A 19,320-nucleotide genomic window follows, 5' to 3' on the forward strand; every position below is an offset into this window, starting at 1 on the left:
TCCTTTCCTCTTGCTTCTTTGTTCCATCTCAAGTTCATGAGTCTTGAGCATCCCATAAATTTCATCAAGAGTCGTTTCATCAAGATTATAGTTGTCTCTTATTGTTGTTTCCTTCAAATCCCAGCTTTCAGGAAGAGCCAACAGGAATTTAAGGTTTGAGTCTTCAAGATCATACTCCTTATCAACCAGTGACAAATCATTCAAGAGTTTGACAAATCTATCATATAAATCAGTCAATGACTCATTAGCCTTCGAGTCAAAGTGTTCATACTCTTGAGTAATATTGTCTTCCTGTTCTTCTTAATCGTATCAGTTCCCTGACATCTTGTTTCCAAGGCATCCCATATCTCCTTTGCATTCTTGCAGTTTATTACCCTATTTGACATTACATTATCAATGGCACTATGCTGTAAGTGTCGTACCTTTTCATCCTTAGCAATTGATGCGATATCTTCAACAGTGTAATCACTCTTCTCCTTTGGTACAGACTTTGCTGCTTCACCTGCAACTGCAACAGCGAGCTTGGTTGGTTTGTGAGGTCCTTCCTTAATTCTATCGAGATATTATGGATCTGTAGCTTCCAGAAACATGGTCATCCTCACCTTCCATATGGGATATTCAGATGGTCTCAATATTGGAACTCTAATCGTCTCATATCGGCTTTGGATTTGTGTCTTTGGAGGTTCTTCAGTTTTGGTAGGCTTAGTTGGAGTTTCTACTTCAGACATGATTGTTTTTGGATCTTAAACTTTTTGTGTGTTAACAGATAGGCTCTGATACCACTTGTTAGGTCACACACAATGTAGAGGGGGGTGAATACAATGTATAGTACAATCAAATCGAACTTTAATAACTCAAGTAACAGAAAACAAACTTTATTCAAAACAATAAACTCTGTTACAGTATGGAACTGTCCTCTCTCAGTGATGAACAAATATCACGAGAACTGCTAGGGTTACAATAAATAATAACTTCGATTATGATAACACTTATAGTGTAAACCCTATGTCAGTGTTTATATACTACACAGTTACAAGATAATCGCTAATTGATATGGAATATAATTCTGCTTCCTAAAATATATCAATCAGATATCTTTTCTTCCAAGTATTCTATTCTTCATAAAATTCCTTCTTCATGCATATCTCTTCTTATGTTTGTCTCGATCTTTTCTCCCTGTAAATCAGCTGCCTTCCTTATCTAAACGTTTCCTTTAAGTCCTGATATTATCTTCTGATAAATATCTCCTGAACCTTAAGTACTGATGACTTAAGTTCTGACTTCAGTATAAGTGTTAATTTCAGTTAAGTACTGATTTGTCATGTTTAAGTAAGATCTGAAAACTAAACATAAATCACATTAGTCATGACATTATCAAATATATCTAACAAGCAAGTTACAGAAGAAATAGCAAGTTCTAATAAAGTCATCAAGACAACAACCTCTGACATAGCTCAAGTTGATTTAGACAAAATGAAAGTAGCTGACAAAAAGAAACTTCTATGGAAAAATGTCAAACCATCAGATCCAAAGAAAAGCCAATTGTTGTCTTCTTTCATGACTATTGGGTTAAATGCTAGAGAACCAAGAGACAGGGCTGGACTAGATTCTGATGAAGCTAAGATCAAGACATGAGTTGAAGTTTCTACTAGAGATCCATTTATATTGACTGACAGACCTCTTGAAGATATTACACAGAAACACCTTGATAAGGTTATCTCTGTTCAAGTGGTACTGGATGCTCATGACAAGCATAAGGTCAAAGAAAATCTGATTCTATTTCTTGAAGATGGAAGGACATATCAGATGTCAGAATCAGATGTGCTGAACAAATCTTTGAAAGAACTTCAATTCTTTCATTATCTTTTAGAGATAAAGTCTGATATTCGCAGGAGATGGTCAAATTTCATAATGAAGACCATAAGAGATAAAGCAAGAATTTCTGGTTCAAGGGTTACAGAATTCATTTTAAATATAGTTGAAGATGATGGAAGTGAAATTTCAATCAAGAAGGATTCGGCTAAACTTGAAGTGATACTGAAAGAGAAATGTATATGCTACAATGAAGATTCTTCTCATCCAAGGGTAATAAGACTGGGTGATGGTTTAGAAAGAAACCATATTTCTGCTCTAAGGACTGCAATCTACCAGACTAGAAGTCAGAATGAAGAGTTGAAGCAAGTCAAAGCTACACTATCTCAAGACCTGATGAATAAAGAAGAAAAGCTGATATCAAACTTTGTAAAGAATCATTTTGGATTTAGATTGACTCAGTGAGATTGGTAAAAGCTACAAGGACTGTAAGTTGTAGTTAGCGATCTAGTTAAACTCTTATTTGTATTTGTACTTAAATGTTTTTGGCATCATCAAATCTATTAACTTGTATATTTTACATAATTTACAAGTTGGGGGAGATTGTTAGATATATTTGAGATGTCATGTCTAATATGATTTGTGTTTAGTTTTCAAAACTTAACAACAGGACATATCAGGACTTAATGAAATCAAGACTTACTGAAGTCAGAACTTAATATCAGAACTTAAGGTACATATCAGTACTTAAGTGCGGGAAGACTTTCAGATAAGGAATGCGGCTGATTTACAGGAGTGAAGATCCAGACTAAAACAAAAGAAGATATGCATGGAAAGAGTTAGAAGACTTGTAGAAGATATCTGATTGATATATTTTAGGAAAAATAATTATATTCCATATCAATTAGAATATATCTTGTAACTGTGTACTATATAAACACAGCTTAGGGTTTACACTATATGTGTTATCATTATCTAGAAGATTATTCTTTGTAACCCTAGCAGCTCTTAGTGACATTTGTTCATCACTGAGAGAGAACAACAGTTCATATTGTAACAGAGTTTATTAAATATACTTGATCTTTGTTACATACTTGTGTTCAAATCTATTTGATTGTATAAACACTATATTCAACCCCCTTCTACAGTGTTGTGTGACCTAACAGAGATAAAATGCACTAAAGATCTATAATGAATGAAAATTATGCATTTAATCTTTTGAGAGAAATGATGTACAATAGTGATTTCAAAAGGATTTTAATGAAATAAGAAATCACCAATGTAGAAAGAAGTTTGATTATTTTTTCTCAAAACTGTTCGAGTGCACAAGTCTGTTTTTATGCCTAAAAAGATAAGTGATTTGATAAGACACAGACTGATGACCTAGCAGTATTAAGAAGAGAAAGAAAGATTTTATCTTTCAACATGAATGAGTTTTTGTAAACGCATTGATCACTTAGGGTAAAGTCTAAGCAATTCTCATTCATGTCAAAAGCTCCATAATTTATCTTTATAAGATTACAATCAACAAAATTGTTTATTGATAAATAACCTTAATAAGACTGACTATGCTACTGATTTCAAATTGTAGTGAATCTTTCAGATACAGCAAAGCATATAAATTCACTAGAACTTAAAATCTCATAATTATCTGCAACAAAATATTAACTATATATCATTTACTGATACTTGTCAAGTACTTTGGATACCAATAATTATGTTGTATCCTATTTTAAATATTAAAATAAGATATCAATGAATTAAATACCAATTATCTATCAAAAAGATATCAGCATTCAATTACATATATCATACAATTGTTAACTCCTAACAACTGTAATATCTCAAACAATATTGGTTCGATAAATAAATAAACATTAACCAACATTGATTTGTTTGCAATCTTAGAAAAATATTCTAAGTTCCATATATTTTGATCCATTGATTACTGCATCTTATATCAAAGTGTTTGGGAATTTGCAAGTAAGTATAAAAATTATTCTAACTTGATAACATATGGTTACTTCTAATAAAGCAAAATCCTCATTGACCATAGTTGTACTTTAAGAGATATTTTTACACTTTTTATATTAGTATAAGTGACTGAAGATAAGCATTTATTACTTAGAGGAGTTCTAAGTAATGTCACAAATACCAATACTTCACAATTAGTTCATAATTAAACTCTTAACTAAATATCATTAAATGATGTAAGTCAAGAAATTACACACAACTAATCATGCTACAATCATGATTCTGATTTTAGTGAATTCTTGAGATGTAACATAGCTAAATTCACTAAAACCAAAATCTCATAATTAACTTATAACACATAAGTTACAATCAATATACTAGATATCAATTGTTGACAACTTTAGTTATAATCAATCATGCTGCTTATTTATTTTAAGTTAGTTTGAATTATGGAGCAAATAAAATCATTGAATTGCTTCAATTTCCATAATTAAACTACCCAAAATAAATACTAAATAAATAAATACTAAATATTTATGAGTTAGATACTAGCACTTAAATATTTTCATAATTATCCTTGAATAATCACCAATAGGATATCTGACTTACATACATGGAAATCACTCTTTGGATAATTAGTAATTTTAGAAATACTTCTAAGCATATAAAATATTGAGAGTTTTATACACATGACTTAGAAAATACTTCAACTTTCAATATCAGTGATTTTAGAAATAAGCACTGATTACTTAGAACAAAAATTCTAAATAATATCACTAATACTAAAAGTATCACAATTATTCGTACAAGATACAAATAACTATGCTACATATTATTTTAATATAATTCAAATTATGAGACTAATATGGAATGGAATGTCTACAGTCATAATTTAAATCAATTAAAATAGTATTCAAACTTAATGTTATAATACTTAACTACCATAAATGTATATGACATTGTAATCATGATAATCAAGATAGTAGAACTAAGTACGAGGTACTGGATTACTGATAAATTCACAAGTCCTTTAAATATTGAAGATTTAATACTTGTGAACTTATATTAAGAATTCCTTACAGATGGGATTTCCAACTAATGTGCAATGAATGATATCCCATACTTACAAACCACTCTTGAAAAATTAACTTTATCAAGTGATTTAATAAATGTTTCTGTCAGTAACTCTTTGACTAAAAGACATGCTCTCGAAATAAATGATACCAGGTGTGAAGGTACCTTGTCATAGAGTGTTCCACAGAGTTGTTGGATTTAAAGTTGTTTCTCATCATAACAAGAAATTAATCTTCTTCCACGAAGTTGACAGCATCTCGAGATGTTTCTCCTGTCACTTAAGTTGACAGCTTCAGAGATGCTTCTCCTGTCTTTCTTACAACCTGCGTAATCTACATCTATATATCCAAACATGCTAAGCATAATATCTTTAGGGTACTTTACTCCAAGAGTTGGTAGTCCCTTAAGATATCTAATAATCTTGTTAAAAGCTATAAGATTGGATTCTCTGGGATCCACTTGGAACCTTGCACATTGGCATCTTGAGAACATTACATGTTGTCTATTAGCATTTGAGTAAAAGAGTGAGCTTGTCATACCTCTATAGCTTGTTATTATACCTGAGTTACACTGATCAAGCTTTGGTGGTTTATGTTGGTAAGTAGTCTTGGCATGTTCAGAATCTTCTAAATTTTGCATCTTCAAAAGATCCTTAACTTACTTGTATTGCCATCATTCTTTTGGTATACTTATGCTCCTAAAAGAATTGTTCTTTTGGCTTGCTTGTGCTCCTAAAAGAATTATCTTAATGGCTTGCTTAAAGTAATCCCAAAAAGAATTACAACCTTTCCAACACGCTCCTCCATACCTCTTTGCAATTACTTAGCAAATAATCTTGCACAAGTTTTTGTTAGTAGACCAACATATAACATTGTCATTATATCATTGCACATATAAAACAATATGTTTGTGCCTAGTGATACGAGAGTTATTAATATAACGACTCTACTAGTCTATATTAAACTTGTAACTTCAGTTAGAATGCTATACCATGTCCTTGATGATTGCTTGAGTAGTATACTAGTTCATACCAACCTGAAGTGAGCTTGTAAAGAAGAGATATACATAGTCCAATAGATATGCAACTGCAAAGTCCATGAACTGTGGTGCATTGACTTCCTCTTTTGACTCACCAACCAGGAGTGCACTTGTACACATCTACTAGAGTCCAATTCCAAGTGTAATGTGCATCAGGTGCCTGACATGTCGTAATATCCTCAAGTCTCATCACCGGTGCTATCTGTTAGATACTGCTTCCAAATAATAACCTAGCATCCAGTTTGGCCTTGTCCCTCGTAACAATGCCATTGTCATCCAGTTTTGACTTCTGGTTATCCTCGTACCAATTACAAAATTATCATTTGGTTTGGATACCAGCTTCCCTTCAATCTGTTTGCTGACTGATTGAGTTCATCTTGCTTTGTAATCACCCAATCAATCTGGATCTATCAAAGCTTCTATAACTTTCTTAGTTTCTTCCTTAGATAGAAACAAGAAAAATTATCATTCCCACTCAGTAGCCCTGCTAATCATTACTCCACCATATGGATCATTTAAGAACTAGACTCTGGGAATAATATTGACATCAAACCCTTTGTCTCAGCAGATATGTTCTTGTAGTGTCCTCTTGATATTCAATGTGGTGTTGTATCTGACTAGTTGATCCTTCTTTTGCTCCCCCTAAGCTATTGCTGGAATTTTCTAAAAATCCTTACCCTTGCTGACTGGCTTCATTGAAGTAATGAGATGTGTGGATACACTGCCATTCCACTGTTTGGATATGAATCATCAATACATTAATTTCTCCTTTAACAGCTTGGAGCATGGGGTTATTGAACTGTGCACTTAGACTGTCTATCACCTTCTGTTGATCAACCACACATGCCCTGTAGGTTGTAGACTCCACTGAATAGCCATAAAAAATATCCTTACAAGTCTTAGCTACAAATGCCAAGATCTTCGAACAACTGAAAATATTTCATTATTTGCTTCTGTAGAACATTCTCTCCAAACACTTTCAGGTTATCCAGTATTTGCTCTTGTTGGCCATTAACTCATTAGTGGTCTTCATGTATACATCCAGATCAAGGCTTGATCTTGCTTGTCACAAACTGTTTTGACTGCTCCAGCCCTTTGGTATTTAGAAAGTCTTTATTAGCTTGATATTGTCCTTGTTGCTTTAATCAAGTTCTGGTTCTTCCTTTGTACCACTCCATTATGACACGGAGCTCTCAGTGCTGAATATGTCTCAAAATATTCTTGATGTTACGGATATCAATCAGAACTGCTTCTTGATTCAGTCCTATTATCTGACAACAAGATCATTTCTTTTACAGTTGCTTCCAGCTTGATCTTCTGATATGATCAATCACCATTTGTGATGTCTTGTCTTGAGAACGCACGAACTGTTTCATAAGAGTAGTCAACCACTATCATTAAGGTATATCTTTACTTTGATGTGATGTTGTCTTTGACTTCTCTTTCTGACATGCCTCACATTTTTCATCTTTCTGAATTCCAAATGAGGCAGTCCTCTCACTTAACCCTTTTTACAAAAGATTTCCTTAAGTTGATATTCAAGGATGAGAGCTTCTAATGCCATAACTAAACTTTTGTCAGATGAAGCTTTACGGTAGAAACCACTGACTTCACCTTTTCAGAGTTTCCAGTATAGCCACGAGCATTTCCTTTCCTTACTCTATGAAGAGCAAGCTTCTCAATCTTCCTGCTTCAAATGAGACACTAATCTTTCATTGAATTGACATTTTGTCCTTTGATGCAGAACTATCTAATAAGAGGATTTGTGCCTTGATTCTCCAGCAAGAAGTTGCTTCAATTATTACCAATGACTCCAATGATTAGTTGTTATCAATGATAGCAATTGTTCAATTCATGATGACATCCCTTTTCTGTATAGCTTGTCCCGTAATGAAAACCTTTGATGTCATCTCCAAAGATTATTGATGGAATAGCTTTTGTAATCATATTTGATTGTAAGGCTCTTTCATATGCCTTGAGTATGAATTACCAATAATACATATGAATCAATTGACCTGTTATGTCCTGCACTCACAAATGGATTAACAGTTCTTGGTACCCAACTTATCAGTTTGGGTCCAGATGGATTAGAGATTTTACTATAAATAGAGATAACAACAGCTGCAGCCTTATCATGTTAATTCTTATCTTTGACTGCCCATTTTTTCCATTTTGATACCCTTGACAAAATTGTCTCTAGGATAGAAGAAAAATTATTCCAACCTTATATAAGGAGGACTAGCAGTCTTTGCCCTATTGAAATCCTAAACATGCTTTCTACAATTAATGCAAGTACTAAGAGATGCATTCATGGCATAAATATAAGCAAGCATTGTATTAAGAATATATGGCATTCATTCAGAAATATTACACATAAAAATTAAGCAAGACAGGCATGATATGGAACAAACAGAATTAATAAATAAATCACTAATTCTATCTTGTCCAATCTTGTTGATAAATCTCATCTAGCTATCTCAATCCAATTATAAATTAATACATCTTAACAAACAATTCAGATCAAATGAATAAATCACATTGTATTAGGATACAGGAGATAAGCATAAACAAAGGTCTTATATGCTGGAAAAACATATATCTCACTAAAGCAATTAATCATGTTCAACAAATATTCAAACACATATTTAAGATCATCTAAAGTAACATGCACAAGTAAACATCAATCCTAGTTACCAGAAAATAGTCTAGTGAACTAGTTCAGCATTATCTATGTGTGATGTTATCATGCTTGTGCGAGTGTTAAACATTTAAACACTATGATCTTATCATGCATTGAATATTGAGAGCAAAGTATTGCAGTTGTTCAAGAATTTGAAACCTGAGATATGTGAGTTGGATCATCTTCAGAGATTGCTATGAAAGCAAGATATTCATGATTCTCGTCATCTAATCCATCCCAACTCTTTCCCGTGCACTATAAGTTTTGACTGGCTGCTTCCCTAAGAAAACATTCCACCTTTGTCTCACTCTTCAACTGAATCCCTACTCATCCTTATTTGTCAAGCTTCTTGTTCTGTTGTAGCAAAACCCCTGATAGTTACTTGACACATATGTCTTGTCATAACTGTAGCTATCAAATCTTGTATCTGTCCCAATCTCAGTCTTGTAATCACCTCTTGAACTGAATCTGTAAAAGTCTCTACTTCGGAATAGATAGGCTTGATCCTTGGATATAACATAAGTATTCCTTGTGAATCTGATGCGACTAAACTTCCCTGACAAGTGAAACACTGCCCTGACGTCCAGTCCCTCAAGTACTTCTGCCTGAGCTACCTCTGATTCAACTATCAGTAACTCTTACATTATGTCCTGAGGTTCCAACTTTACTGCATGTAACTGAGATGTCTGTATGTTCCCACTATCCTCTCTGACCTCCACAATTCTTGCCTGTATGATCTCATTGATTCCCAGGTAAATATAGCATTGGTACAAACCACTATGTGACTGTATAATCTGGAATCATAGAGTTGTCTTCAAATCTCCGAGAAAAATTGTACCCGTAGAAATTTCATTCTTTCCCTGCGTCTGAAAACCCAGTGGTATCCTATGGAGTAAGCCTTTGAGGAAGATCCACAATTCTCGTCTGTAGGTCTTGAAATCAGTTCCATTGGAGTAAGAAAACCATTATCTTCAATTTCCGTATTCGGGAATTTTCCGTCTGAATAGCACATGGTCTTCGTTTTCTTCGAAAGATTAAAATCCACTTTAAGGAGGAATCCTGAGTCTACCAATCCTTTGAGTACCCTTAATTTAATATTTAAGAATAATTTAAATTTCCAGTATTTTTAATTTTCTTAGAAAATAAATTAATCAAAAATAAATAATTACGAGAAAATTAATTTTCAAGAATTTCGAGTTTTCTTAAAAATTAAATCAAACGTAAATTATTATTTAAGAAAAATAAGTGTTCTATGGGGACTCAATGTTTCCTATGTGCTGTGTGGCGACTACTATCTCTGTGGCGATTGATTCAGTTACATTGTGACACTGCAATTAAAACATGGTTGTGGCGACTACTCTAAGGCAACCTGCGTGCAGAGGAGTGTCTGTATGGCCACTAGTGGAAGCTCTATATAGCGACTGTTTGTTATATTCTATGTTGCCGCGCGTATCATGCAATTTGTTCAGGCATCGCGCGTGACCTACACACGGAAGCTAACTGGTCTGCCTGCTCGCGCGTGAGTGGCACAGTCGAGATTAGTCATGAATTAATAGGAGGAGGAGGGTGTACATCCTATTTAGCTGCCAACTAACATGTACAAGTACATGTACATTCAAAGAAATGACAGGGCTTGGTTGCCGAAGTTCACAATAAAAATGGCACCTACTAATTAAATGAATCTGGGCTGCTAAAACAGGAAAATAAAATAAATTTAAATTAAAAAAAATATATTTACTAAAATTTAAAGAGTAAATTAATTTAGTTAAATTTATAAAATAAATATATTTAAATCAAGTTCATACAATAAACTTATTTAAATTAAATTTATAAAATAAATTTTCTAAATCAAATTTACAAAATAAATTTATGTAAATGAAAATTTAATAAAATAAATTATTTTAAGGATCCTGATTGTATATCAATCAGTCAGCTCTGATACTAATTGTTAGGTCCCGAATTATCGTATAAGGGGGGTTGAATACGATAATCACTAAATTAAAAATTCTTTCGAATCTTTAGCGAATAAAATATTTAGTGTTCGGTTAGTGGTTTCGTGTTCTTGAGAGGAATAGTGTTTGGAACAATAAAAACAAGGAACACAAGATATTCGGGGAAATATATATATTCGTATATAAATCCTCGAGGGGTGTTGCTACACTCTGGTAAATAAATTAACCGGCTACAATCTAAGAACAATAAAGTTCCTAGCTACTACAAAGATTTACAAATCAAATCCTGTACAATAATCTAGCTTTTGTTTGTCTAAGGATTTAATTACCGGGTAACGATTATAATGCCCCTATGAATATACAATAGTTAAATCGGGCATTATAACGTTACTCCGGTGAGAAGTTAAACGGATAAATAAGAAGCTAGAGCTTCTCTGTAAATCAATACTGCCATTTTCACTTCTCTTTTAGGAGAGAAGATGAACAGAAAATTGATCAAAAATGAATGAATGGCTCTTAATCTTCTGTTGCAAAGTGTAGACTTTATCCAATAAAATGTGTGGCTGAGGAGAGAGGTTTGTTGTATGGTGACAAGGAGTACAGGTTGTTCTATGGCGACCAGGGGACAATCATTTGCCTGTAGCGACAACATATATACTTGGTTTACTAAACCTTTTATAAACCAAAGACAAACAATTTGTGTGGTGACCACGGGGAAAACAAAACATGTCACCCCTGGTTTCCTTTTACTTGTTTTACTTTTCTTTTTTTCTTTTTCTTTTTCTATTTTCTATTTTTTTTTTGTTTTCTTTTTCCTTTTTCTATTTTCTTTTCTTTTTGTATTTTCTTTTTCTTCTTATTTTTCTCTTTAAGTTTAAATTGTAATTAAATTAATTTATAAAATAAACTTAAATATAACTTATATAAATAAACTAATTTAGATTTATAAAATAAACTTATTTAAAATTTATAAGATAAATTAATTTAAGTTTATTAAATAAATTATATTAAAGTCCTTTAAATGAATTTATTTAATTTACCAATTAAACTTTAAGTTTCGCCAGTCCCCAGAGCTGTTTAGATATATACCCCGCGCACCTCTTCTCGTACTTTAACATATAAATGTTCAATCCAAGTACGTTCCTCAACTTAACAATTCTTCTAAAAATAATGCCCAGATTCCTTTCACGAGCTGTTGACGCCTAGTGCAACTGGTCTGGTTCACAGATGACTAACCCCGATTCAGGTCTTCGTATTATGGCCTTGATTAAATTATTAAGCTTGCAACAACTTTATTGCTTCAGACACTGACTGTCAATAAACAACTGTTCTTTCACTGGAATCCTTCATGGTACTTTAGACGATGTCTTCATTAACCTCTGTCTATACCCTGTCTTCAATTCTTCAGATTCTTATGCTTCGAACACTATCTATCTTCAATCAATGCCAATACACTGAAATCTTCCGCTAGCACTTGTATACTGAATCTTCAACAATTCTGAAACCCTGAAAGTCTTTAACCTTTGTTCTTCACTGAGACATGATCATATTAATGAACTTCTTTCAGTGACCTGTAGACAGACTTCAGGCCTTCTTCTAATTTTCTGATTCTTTGTATTTGCCTTGTCTTCATTCTTCCTGATTTCTTGTGTAGACGTAGTATTATTAACCTGTCATGTTCTAGTGTTGTTATCGTGTTGAGTTATCATGTAACTGTTCATACAGCTACGCAGTCTCACCAACACTTAGCCTTCCTGATTGGTTGGGCGGTCACGTCTGATAAGTGGCATTTTATACTACTTAGAACGTCTTATAATGGCTTGAATTGATGTCTTGAAATCAAGTATTTTGTGTATTTGATGCGTTTTTCTAGTGTTTGTGCATTTCAGGGTATTACTTGCATTTGTGGAGATATTTCATCAAGAATAAGCCTAGGTATGTGCTTGGCATTGCAAGTGGGAAGTTAGGAGCAGAATGCAGCAGAAAACGGGAGCAGAATAAAGTTTTTTCCATCAAGGTGATGGGCGCTCGCTCACCTGGCTGGGCGGCTGCTCAGGAAGCTGGGTGCCCGCTCAGGATTGTTGGGCGGCCGCTCAGAGTCATAAATTAAAACAATGACTTTTAGAGTTCTATTTCTGTTGGACTTCTGACTTCTGAGATAGCTGGGACTTATGGGGCTTCTATATAAGTAGTTTTCAGAAACGTTTCACGTGTGATGAATTATGCTATCAATCAAGGAGCAAGGAGAGAAGGAAGAAGACCGTTTTAGCACATCGCAATGAAGTAGAGGAAGCATACATTTTCTTGTGTTTCTTTTATTCGTTGTATCAGTGGATGCTAGTTTTCTTTACTTTGAACCTTATTACTCGTGTGACGTACTCTGGTTTTAATAAGTATTTTATTTAGTTTATCTTGTGTGTTTTATCATGTTTTCATATGAACCCATGATGACGATGAGTTCTATCATGGGTTAATTGTGATCATGGGGTCGTAACGGATTTACTATGGAATTCTTTAGTTAGTTGTTTAATACCTTAGTGTGTGATGATTATATGATATCTAGCATAGGTTGCGCTTATTCATCTTATGTGCGTCGCGAACATATAAGATAGGGTGTTAATCTCTTGTGAAGCGACGGTGGATCTTGAGGTTTAGAACTTGCCATGCTAGCATAGGTTCATGTATGTGTATGCATGATTAGTGGGTAACTCTAACCGTTTTACTTTTCCTGTGTAATCATAAGGAATAACTTGTGCTTAAATCGTTATGTTGTTAAATTCTGTAGACATATAGGGTCTCAACATAATTGATGCCTATTCAACTTCTATCTTAATTGTGGATGTTTGGTAGAATGGTATTAGTACAACGAAAGTTGGCTTTTATCAGTTTCGTGTTGTTCGATTAATATCATCACCGTTACATGCTAAGGGTAATAACAATAACTATTAAAGGAAGTAGTAATGAAGTTATGATCTCATGTGTGTATAATATTGTTAATTCAAGTATCAATTAAGTGTTTAATTCTCGTAGTTAATTATAGTTAATAATTAGTTAATCAAATCTAAGTGTTATTGTCTTGACATTGAGAAGTAATCATACATTGGTGAGTAAGTGTAATTGAGCATAATTAGTCTGAGTCTCTGTGGGAACGAACTAGAAATTATTTTATATTACTTGCGAACACGTATACTTGCGTGAATTATTAGCGCGTGTTTTGTACCTAACAAGTTTTTGGCGCCGCTGCCGGGGACTCGGCGTATTTGTTTAGTTTATGTACTTACCATCAGTGGTTGTTAGGACTCATTGATTAAGACGTGTTACTTATTGTTTCCGGTTGTGTTTCAGGTACTTTAGCGAGCGTTTATGCAAACACGTTCTCGTACTCGCAAGAGGACTTTAGATACGGCTGAGGAGAGAGACTCAGTTCTTGATATTCCGGAGAAGATAGATTTTAAAGATTTGGATAAAGAGAGTGAGCAGAAAGAACCAATAATCATGGGTGATCGTATAGTTCTGGCAGATCCAGCTCTTATGGACTTTTCTCGACCTAAAATTGAAGACATTCAGTCAAGCATCCTTCATCCGGCTATTCAGGCTAACACTTTTGAAATCAAGACGGGCACTATTCAGATGGTGCAGAATTCTGTTTCATTCGGAGGTGCTGCGACTGAAGACCCCAACATACACATAAGGAATTTTGTCGAGATCTGTAGTACTTTCAAATATAATGGTGTGACTGATGAGTCTATCAAGCTAAGGCTTTTCCCATTCTCTCTAAGGGATAAAGCTAAGGACTGGTTACATTCTGAACCAGCTGGGTCTATCACTACTTGGCAAGATCTTGCGCAAAAAGTTTCTGGTGAAGTTCTATCCAATGGCGAAGACTGCAGCTAGGAGGAGTGCTCTTACTCAGTTTGCGCAGCAACCAACAGAATCTATGTGTGAAGCTTGGGAGCGTTACAAGGAGATGTTGAGAAAGTGTCCACATCATGGTATGCCTGACTGGATGGTAATCACTGGTTTCTATAATGGTTTGGGGGCCCAATCTCGGCCCATGCTCGATGCAGCAGCTGGAGGCGCTTTGTGGGCCAAAAGCTATATTGAGGCTTATAATCTTATTGAAACTATGGCTGCAAATGAGCATCAAAACCCAACTCAAAGGATGATGCATGGGAAGGTAGCAGGTATTCTAGAAGTCGATGCAACTACAGCTATTGCAGCGCAGCTCCAAGCGCTGTCTTTGAAGGTCAATTCTTGAGCCACCTATGGAGTCAATCAGATAGCTATGGTCTGTGAGCTTTGTGCAGGTTCTCATGCTACGAATCAGTGTTCTCTTGTTAATGAATCTGTTCAGTATGTGAACAATTATCAGTGGCCGCAGCAGCCTGTGCCAGCTACCTATCATCCTAACAACAGAAATCATCTCAATTTCAGCTGGAGCAATACTCAGAATGCTATTCAGCAACCATATCAGCAAGGCGTGAGTAAACAGTTTAATCCACATGGATTCCAGCAACCACAATATTATGCTCAAAGGCAATCATATCCTCAACAAGGAGGTGCTACCCCAGCTTCTAGTGCTGCTTTCGAGGAACTCAAGCTGTTGTGCAAAAGTCAGGCTGTTTCTATCAAGACCTTGGAAAATCAAATCGGTCAAATAGCCAATACAGTGCTCAACCGTCAACCTGGCACACTTCCCAGTGATACTGAAGTGCCAGGCAGGAAGGAAGCTAAAGAGCAAGTCAAAGCTATTACCTTAAGGTCTGGAAAAGTTGCTGATGCTGAAAAAGCAAAAGATGGAGAAGCTGAAGTTGTTGATGAAGAAGAGAAGCAAAAGGAGAAAGCAGCGGAACCAAGGAAGAATACTGTTGAACACACTCTGCCTGAGGGTAATACAGGGGAGAAACAACTCTATCCTCCACCACATTTCCCTAAGAGATTGCAACAACAAAAGCTGGATAAGCAGTTCGGTAAGTTTCCGGAGGTGTTCAAGAAACTTCACATCAATATACCTTTGGCTGAGGCTCTAGAGAAAATGCCTAGTTATGCGAAATTCATGAAGAGTATTCTTTCAAGGAAGGTAAAACTGGATGACCTTGAGACCGTTGCTCTAACGGAAGAGTGCAGTGCTGTGTTGCAATAAAAATTACCTCCAAAGCTTAAAGATCCAAGTAGCTTCACCATTCCTTGCACCATTGGCAAGTTGTCTTTTGACAAATTCCTGTGCGATTTGGGAGCAAGCATCAATCTGATGCCATTGTCGATCTTCAAAGAGTTGAATTTTCCTGATCCAAAGCCCGCCTACATGTCTCTACAATTGGCTTATCATTCTATTACATACCCACGAGGCATAGTGGAGGACGTGTTAGTAAAGGTGGATAAGCTCTTCTTCCCTGCAGACTTTGTCATTTTGGATTTCGAGGAAGATAAGAAGATTCCCATAATCTTGGGAAGACCTTTCTTGGCTACAGGCCGTACCTTGATAGATGTGTAGAAAGGTGAACTTACTATGAGGGTACAGGATCAGGATGTGACATTCAATGTATGCAAGGCGATGAAATTCCCTACAGAAGACGAGGAGTGCTTAAAGGTAGATTTCATTGATTCTGCGATAACTTCAGAACTTGATCATATGCTAATGTCTGATGCCTTAGAGAAAGCCTTGGTGGGGGACTTTGACAGTGACGATGAGGATGGAAATGAGCAACTACAATATCTAAATGCTTCTCCTTGGAGGCGAAAGCTAGACATGCCATTTGAATCTCTTGGTACTTCTGATCTCAAGAATGCTGAAGGAAAGCTTAAACCATCTATTGAGAAATCACCTACTTTGGAGCTTAAACCATTGCCTGAACACTTGAGGTATGCTTTTTTAGGTGATGCATCTACTTTACCTGTTATTATTGCATCTGACCTTTCAGGTAGTGAGGAGGACAAGCTCTTGAGGATTTTGAGAGAATTCAAATCGGCTATCGGATGGACTATAGCAGATATCAAAGGGATCAGCCCTTCGTATTGCATGCATAAAATTCTGCTAGAGGAAGGTAGTAAGCCGACTGTTGAGCAACAACGACAACTTAATCCTATCATGAAAGAAGTGGTGAAGAAAGAAATTCTGAAGCGGCTAGATGCAGGAATCATATATCCTATTTCTGACAGTTCTTGGGTGAGCATCGTGCAATGTGTACCTAAGAAAGGAGGTATCAATGTGGTAGCAAATGAGAAGAACGAGCTCATCCCCACTCGAACAGTCACAGGATGGAGGGTATGCATGGATTACAAAAAGTTGAACAAGGCCACGAGAAAGGATCACTTCCCTCTTCCATTTATTGATCAGATGCTTGACAGGTTGGCCGGTCATGAGTATTATTGTCTTCTGGATGGCTATTCGGGGTATAATCATATTTGCATTGCATCAGAGGATAAAAAAAATACTACCTTCACTTGTCCATTTGGCACGTTTGCTTTTCGCAGAGTATCATTTGGCTTATGTGGTGCACCGGCCACTTTTCAGAGATGTATGATGGCTATATTCTCTGATATGATTGGAAACAATGTCGAAGTGTTCATGGACGACTTCTCCGTCTTTGGACATTTGTATGATGAATGTTTGAATAATCTTCGTGCGGTGCTCAAAAGGTGTGTGGAAACTAATTTGGTGCTCAATTGGGAAAAATGTCACTTTATGGTGCGTGAAGGCATTATTCTTGGGTATAAGGTCTCTAGAAAGGGTCTTGAGGTGGACAAAGCCAAGGTGGGAGTCATTGAAAATCTTCCACCACCTATTTCTATGAAAGGAATCCGTAGTTTTCTTGGTCATGCGGGTTTTTATAGGCGTTTCATTAATGACTTCTCGAAGATATCTAAGTGTTGGGTCCCAATGTGTTTGTAGAAGGGGGGGTTGAATACAAACAGTACCGAATAATCGAATTAAATGCGGAATAAAAAATGTGAAACAAAATTCAAGTTAAATAAAAATATTATTAAACTTGAAAGGTGTTACAACAACTGTATCGATTACAAGGAATTAATCTCAAATTAATTATCACAAATCTAGAATAAATTCGACATGAACTTTTTCTATTTTTTGTAATAAAAAGATTCAAATGCTAAACGCAATTTGAGATTAAGTTCTAGGGATTTTGATCCGCTAGATTGTTACACAAGAACAAGATAAAGATTTCTAGTTGATTGGATTTAACTTTACAATCTAGAAATTGATCTTGAATTAAATAGATGAAAAATGTAATATTTCAAGGCGGCTGCTTTTCTTGTTCTTTGTTCTTCTGTTTGAATGATAGATTATTGAAAGAAGGTCTTCTGCTTCTTTTTAATCAACAAACCAATAGAATTGAATTGGCATGACAATCCTATAGCTGGCAAGACTTTCGGTAGGACAATTGAATGAACTAGCAAGACAATCTGAATGAACTAGCATGACAATCAGAATGAACTAGCAAGACAATTATCCTCCTAGAGTAACTTTCGGTATGACAATGGAAAATGGCCTAGCATGACAATCGGTATGACAATCCAGATTGTCATGCTAGTTCATTTCCATTTGTCTTGCTGATTTAAGATTTGAATTTAATCCAATTAAACTTCTGAAAATTCCTAAAATTAATTCAGAATTAATTAATCAATTAATTCAATTAATAAATAAATTATTCTTCGCAGAAATAATTTATTTTCTTAATTAAATTAGATGAATTAATTAATTAATAGAGAATTAATTCTAGTCTTGAGCAGCAACCATTCTTCTGCAAATCTTCTGAAAATCACTGAAAATTATGAATCAATTCCACCACTTCAACGTTGACACTCGATGTACTGTCTGGTTCATGAGTGACTAACTTCCGTGACGTTTCTTCATGTCTTGACTCTGACACTTTGATTTTCTTCAGATTAAATCCTTGTAATTAATTGATACTCTGACGAGATCTCTGTCACTTGATTAAATCCACGATCTTGACTTATATCACTGAGGCATGATCAATTTCTTGAACTTCTTCCAGTGAATTAATTCCTCAAGTCTGTAGATGAACCTTGTCTCTGAATCCTTTGACAGATATTACTTTGCGAGATCTCTCTGATGGTAGTTCCACTATTTACTTATTACATTCTTATTTGAGTTGAGTTGAATCCTCGAATATACAAATAGGCTATGACATATGACTTACAATCTCCCCCTATTTGTTTGTTAGACAATAACACACAAATACCTAGAGGATAACTCAACTAACAAATAAGAAAAAGATATAAACATACATGCAAAGTAAATAGCAGAAAATTTCTGGATGAGATTTAACATTTTCCAGATTCCAAGTAGATGTTCCTCTAGACTGAACATATCTTCAAGTAGTTTCATCTTCATTTGTACAACCACATTTCCCTGTTGAGAAGCCCATATCTCTTGCTTCTCCCCCTATGAGAATCAACTGATTAAAGAAGATCACCTTCGTTTTACCACCTCTCCCGTACAATAGGATCCGCATATAAAAACCAATGGTACTCCCCTAACAGCTTCTTCCCTTACTAGGAAATCACCTTGTGTTTACCACCTCTCCCGTACAATAGGATCCGTAGTTACAAACAACAATGGTGTGGTGTAGTGTACATGTAGGATCTTTTTCTTCCTCCCTACTATTTCTCCCCCTTAGTTGAGGAATCCTCCAAACTATTACTTAAGCTTTTATCTCCCCCTTAAAGAAGGAATGTATGCCGTCGTCTGAAGGAGTTCTCATATTTCACTTGGATGGAAAAGAAATAACAAGTAGTTTCTCTTTCTTC

At 35.1% G+C, this 19,320-nt stretch overlaps 1 pseudogene; it reads right to left on the reverse strand.

Moving 5' to 3' along the window:
* Positions 1 to 14,411: 14,411 nt before the first annotated feature.
* Positions 14,412 to 14,526, reverse strand: LOC141687968 (small nucleolar RNA R71; annotated as a pseudogene).
* Positions 14,527 to 19,320: the final 4,794 nt, after the last annotated feature.

This window comes from Apium graveolens, chromosome 9 (assembly GCF_009905375.1).
Source record: "Apium graveolens cultivar Ventura chromosome 9, ASM990537v1, whole genome shotgun sequence".
NCBI lineage: Eukaryota > Viridiplantae > Streptophyta > Magnoliopsida > Apiales > Apiaceae > Apium > Apium graveolens.